Here is a 6,625-nt window from a genome sequence, read left to right on the forward strand (position 1 = left end):
AAATAACGGTTTTGTTTTCTCGAGATCTCGAAATAACGGTTTTGTTTTCTCGAGATCTCGAATTAGTTGTGTTGTTTTCTCAAGATCCTGAATTAATTATGTTGTTATCTCGGGATAACAAGGTAAATAAAAAAAGATTATATGAAGGGCCTCTCGCGGCTTCCATACAAAACTGAAATCATAAACATACAATCAGCCAACAGCCTACAGCCAGCAATTCCTCCAACCACTTGAGCTTCAGTCCGGGGCTTTTCTCTTTGCCTGTTTGACAGAACAAACAAAGACAGGCATGTCCAGACATGTAAGGCCAATTGAGTTTAGAGTTGGTGACTTGCAGAGTACACATCTCCAATTTACAGCATGCAACAATGAGAAGAGGACTGAATGTAAGCCAAGCTCTGGATCATATCTTTGCTGATAATGAGGCAGAGGACACAGAGCAGTATAGCGATGGAGATGAGCAGGTCTCTGAGGAGGAAGATGATGTGGCGTTTCAACCGGAAGAAACAGACACATCTGATCAGTCTGATGAGGAGGTCACCGGTGCTGAAGCTGCTCCTGCTGAAACATTCAGATCCAAAAGTGGCAACATCTGTTGGAGCTCAGTACCTCCTGATGTACCTGGCAGGACAGCTGCTGCAAATGTCATCAAAATGACCCCTGGGATCACAAGGTTTGCTGTGACGAGAGTAAGTGACATCAAGTCATGTTTTGATCTGTTTATGCCATTGTCACTAAAAAAAGTCATAATTGCTATGACAAACTTTGAAGGAAAAAAAGTCCATGGCAACATGTGGAATGACATTGATGAGGAATGCCTGGATGCCTACATTGGTGTTCTTCTCCTTGCTGGAGTGTACAGATCCAGCAATGAGGCCACTGATAGTCTCTGGGACGCATCGACAGGCAGGAATATTTTTTGAAAAAAAAAAAGACTTGTTTTTTGCCCTTTTCTTGAAGTAAATATATATGGGTCGAAATTGACCCGAAACACCATAGATGTTACTATAGTTGATAATATTAAAATTAAAATCTTTTTTTTTTGAACATTTAAGAGATGTGATCTAATACCCCTCAGTAATAGTCAGGTAACAGAACAACCTTTTATTTGTTTGCATTATTCTTTTGAGGTTCATTTGACCACTTTTTTATATTGAAAACGAGGGGTATGCTGTTAAAAGAAAGGCCCAGGGGGCCACAACAAAAATATTAAAACCAATCTTTTCATGGATAAGGGAGCCTAACAAGGTAACCAAGAGGTAAGAAACAAATTGGATGATAAATAATTGTTTTTAGGGTATTTTATGGCTGATTTAAGACACGGGTCAAAACCGACCCGTTAACATAAGAGATAGTAACAGAAAGCTAACACCAGAGCAAGGTTAAAGACAAATTGTGGGTTTTCCCCCTTGTTTTTTAAAATTATTTTTATCTTTTTGGCTTTAATGTAGAAAGAAATAAACGCTTACTCACGGTTATAAACTGTTATACATTCAAAGATAATGTAGTGTGCTATCATAATGCATTCTATTCTACTCTGTCAAATTCCATTATTTTCTCTTATAATCTATTCTATTATCTTATCGCAACTGTCTGTCCTACTCTATATAGAATATGTATGGTATTTTGTTGTATTCTGTTTTATACCAACATAATGCTTTCTATTCTATTCCCATATATTTCTGTCCTATTCTATGCAGATGATATTGTCATTCAATTCTATACAGAATATGTATATGTGTGTGTATAATTATGTGTATATGCATATGTATATATGCAAGGGCACCGTGGGTGGTGGTGAGGGGGGGTTAGGACGATTCTAAGGGCCCAGCATTGACAAAGGGCCCTCAGAGGACAATATTAATATTATTACCATGTATAAGTTAACTTAATAAAAACAATTTTAAATAATTTTCTCTTACAACGACAACACCTAACACCTACAGGATGACTGAGAGGGTCAACGACCCATGTGACCTCAACAACTCTCCTTAGGGTTGTTTTTGGTTCATTAGAGGATAAATACCTGAACTCTCCACTAGTCAGACAGAACTGAAGAAGCCTTTCGGATGAGAGGTGAAATGTCTTCAAGGATTTTAAGCAAGTCCAGTTGCCTTTTTTAGCATCTAAGGTTCTCTTAAAACAAGCAAATACAACAAACTTCTGGTTTAGTTTTTTATTCTTCACAAACTTATTAGAATAGATAGCCTTTATATTTCACCCCTCTCCCTATTCATTACATGGTACAGTCTTGTGTAGGCAGAGCTAGAGCGTGACACCACATTAGGGTTGTTGCTTTCCAATCCAGCACTAATGTTAGCTGCATACGGTAGAAGCAGAATTGATGATGAACCATCAGTAGATTGACACCATCATGAAGAACCTGGGTTACCAGAAACATAAAGTGGAGGGATTATATTCTTTCATAGGGCCCAAAATTTTTAGTGGTGCACCTGTGTGCACCTCATTGGATCAAGCCAAAGTCCCATCATGTTTCAAGACTGCCACCATCATCCCAGTGCCAAAAAAACCTCATATCATATCACCCAACAACTACTGGCCCGTCACACTCACTCCCATTATGATGAAGTGCTTTGAGAGGCTCCCTCCCACATTCGAGCCCTTCCAGTTTGCCTACCGGCCAAGCCACTCCACTGAAGACACCATCTCCTCCGCTCCTCACCTGAGCCTTGCACACCTGGAGGAGAAGAACACTCATGTGTGGATGCTGTTCCTGGACTTCAGTTCAGCGTTCAATACTATCATTCCACAGCATCTGGTGAACAAACAGGGTCCCCTGGGCTTCAGCACCCCCCCTGTGTAACTGGCTGCTGGACTTCCTCACTGAAAGACCACAGTCAGTGCGGGTCGGACAGAACACCTCCAGTGTCATCACCCTCAGCACAGGTTCCCCTCAGGCCTGTGTCCTGAGCCCTCTTCTGTTCACTCTGATGACACACGACTGTGTCCCCAGGGCTACCAGCAACTACACTGTGAAGTTTGCGGATGACACAACAGTGGTGGGCCTCATCAGGGACGATAACAGCTTGGCCTATAGAGAGGAGGTGGAGCAGCTGGTGGGCTGGTGCAGGGAAAACAACCTGGTCCTGAACGTGGACAGAACTAAAGAGATCATTGTTGACTTCAGGAAAAACCAACCCAGCCACGCTCCACTTCTCATCAACAACACGGCCGTGGAGGTGATCAATAGCACCAAGTTCCTGGGGGTGCACATCACAGACAACTTCACCTGGTCTGTGAACACTGTGTCACTGGTCAAGAAGGCACAGCAGCGTCTGCACTTCCTGCGTAGGATGAGGAGAGCCCACCTGCCCCGGCCATCCTCACTACATTCTACAGAAGCACCATAGAGAGCGCTCTGACCAGCTGCATCTCTGTGAGGTGTGGAGGCTGCAGTGCTTCTGACTGGAAGACTGTGAGGAGAGCGCTGAGGACAGCAGAGAAAATCATTGGGACTTCTCTTCCCTCCATTCAGGACATTGCACCAAGGCGCTGCATGTCTCGAGCCAGAAACATCATCAGTGACCCCTCACACCCTCACTATGGGCTGTTCTCCCTCCTGGCCTCTGGAAAGAGGTTCTGCAGCATTCGGTGCAGGACCACCAGGTTCTGTAACAGCTTTTTCCCCCAGGTCACCAGACTGCTGAACCCAAACTCTAAACTTCTATTTATAACTTGAACATTCCAAATTCCACAGGTCACTTTATACTATTGCACTTTATAATATTTTTGCTGCTGCATAATTTAATTTAATACACTTCATATTTGTTTCTGTGCTGAGCCAAATTGCAACGAAATTTTGTTCGGTGTCCACTTGTTGCAGACTGAATGACAATAAAGGTTGTCTAAGTGTATATGTATGTGTATGTATGTATCTTTGTATATGTCTTCTTTTTTCTTTTAATTTATTATGTTGTATTGTCATGACTGTCTAATCTATTCTACAAACTAAATAGAATATATACAGTATTTTATAATTTTTTATATGTCTTCAAAATGCTTTCTATTCTATTTTGTCATATTCCCTCCTTTTATCTTATAATGTATTCTATTATATTGTCCTAATTGTCTATCCTATCCTATATTATTTTGTCATGTTCTCTTCTGTTCTGTGACCATTCTATTCTCTATGTCCTATCTTAATGTACACTATCTTGTCATATTCTATTCTATTCATATCCACACTACTATATCCACACTGCTATATCAACACTTGATTCCTGGCACATATTTGTTTATGGCGGCACGGTGGTGTAGTGGTTAGCGCTGTCGCCTCACAGCAAGAAGGTCCTGGGTTCGAGCCCCGTGGCCGGCGAGGGCCTTTCTGTGTGGAGTTTGCATGTTCTCCCCGTGTCCGCGTGGGTTTCCTCCGGGTGCTCCGGTTTCCCCCACAGTCCAAAGACATGCAGGTTAGGTTAACTGGTGACTCTAAATTGAGCGTAGGTGTGAATGTGAGTGTGAATGGTTGTCTGTGTCTATGTGTCAGCCCTGTGATGACCTGGCGACTTGTCCAGGGTGTACCCTGCCTTTCGCCCGTAGTCAGCTGGGATAGGATCCAGCTTGCCTGCGACCCTGTAGAAGGATAAAGCGGCTAGAGATAATGAGATGAGATGAGATATTTGTTTATCTTTACTAATGGTTTGCAAAAGTAGTAATCAAGTCTTCACACTGTTTTAATTTGAAATACCACAGATATTCCATTTATTTATTTTCTTTTTAAAGATATTTTTTGGGCTTTTTCACCTTTATTGGATAGGACAGTGTAGAGACAGGAAATGAGCAGGAGAGAGACGGGGAGGGATCGGGAAATGACCTCAGGTCGGAATCGAACCCGGGTCCCCGGATTTATGGTATGGCACCTTATCCACCTGAGCCACGACACCCCCTTTTTCTAATAAAAATAACATCAAAGCTGTCAAGTTGAGGTGATTGACACTGGCAAAGGTGAGTGAAAAATTATAAATTGTAGGTAGGCCTGTTGATATTATTAATAATATTAATAATAATTGTGTGCAGCACTTAATAAAGGTCAAATAAATAGGCCTATAAAATAAATACATTTAAAAAAACAGTGAAATTATAATATGAGCAATAGATCAATAGATCACAGCAGTTGTGCTGTGTCCTGCATGTCATTGCTCTCATCCATGGCCAAAGCAAAAAACTCGAATTCTGACGCTTTCTCATTCAGCTGGTCATACACGTTGTCCCCCAAATCTTCGGTTCGCCTGGTCATAGTAGGTGCGGAGAGACTCACCGCGTTGAGCGCATCCTACTTGTCGGGACACACCTCCTCGGCCACAGCAAGCATGCATACTTTAACAAAGTCCCCATCAGTAAACGGCTTTCCATGGGCAGCTAGTAGGTGAGCTACCTTATAGCGAGCTTGGACAACAGCCTGGTTGATCTGGGTTTGGCGAAGGAATACATTCTGTTGTGCAGACAGTCCGCATTTCATCCTCCAAATCCTGTCTTCTCTTGTTTGCCCTCGCAAACTAGCATACTCTTTGTGGCGGGTTTCGTAGTGACGACGCAGATTATATTCTTTGAAAACCGACACACTTTCTTTACATACAAGACAAACTGCACGGTCCTTACACTGAATGAAAAAATAATCGGTGGTCCACTGTTCTTTAAAAACTCTGCACTCTCTGTCACCTTTTTGCTGACCGCTAGCCATTTTGCTGTCCTGAACACTGACAGTTCTCTGCGTGTGCGCTGCCTGATGCTGCTTGATTGCAAGCATATGACGAAAATGTGAATAGTTCATTTTATAACTAAATATCAATTATAATTGATAAAATCAACAAAATACAAGATGCAGACATGTTATTATTTGCCAAAAAGCAATTTTAAAAAATAGGCCATGACCACTTTTGGGGATTGCCTCATAGGGCCGGTTCAAGTGGTGGGGGGCAGAGGGGCTGGGGGGCCGGTCAAAGGGGGGTGGCGGGCCAGAGTCGGCCCACGGGCCGTAGTTTGATGACCCCTGTTCTAGATCCTGTTTAGACTTGTTTAAATTTAATATCTTTCGGGTAAGTCTACCATGATTACTTATTCAAAAACTGCAGTGAAACTTATAGGGAAGGGAAATAATTCTGAAAGTGAGGAATGTGAGTTTTGACCCACAGAGGTGAAGAGATTAACCTGAAATTCATTAAGATCCAGATTTTCTCGTTCCAGAAAAAAGATTCTGTCCAGTTACTCTGTTCTAAAACTAACCGTGATAAACAGCACTAAGCTCTGATGAAATTCTCGGTGGAATTATTTGCATAAACAGCTACTTATTCTGGCTGTGAGGGAACTCTTCAGGGGGGGAGAGGTTCAATTCCCTGGGCTTTAATTTCTTCCTGCTGGGAAGGTGAAATGTTTGGAGTAATAGTTATGATTAATCATAGCAAATTAAATCTTATATAGCTGCTTCATATATTTCCTCTGTAACCAGTTATTATTGTTTATTTGTGTCTCTGAAACTATATGACAGTAATAAGAAATGTTTTTACAGACATGTAATGTTTGGCTTTCCGTTACGTCACACTGAAACAAGGAAAGAAAACGGAGTGGTTTTGTTTCCTAGTCGGACCTTTTTTATCGCGACCACCGT

The sequence above is a fragment of the Neoarius graeffei genome, chromosome 12 (assembly GCF_027579695.1).
Source record: "Neoarius graeffei isolate fNeoGra1 chromosome 12, fNeoGra1.pri, whole genome shotgun sequence".
Lineage (NCBI taxonomy): Eukaryota > Metazoa > Chordata > Actinopteri > Siluriformes > Ariidae > Neoarius > Neoarius graeffei.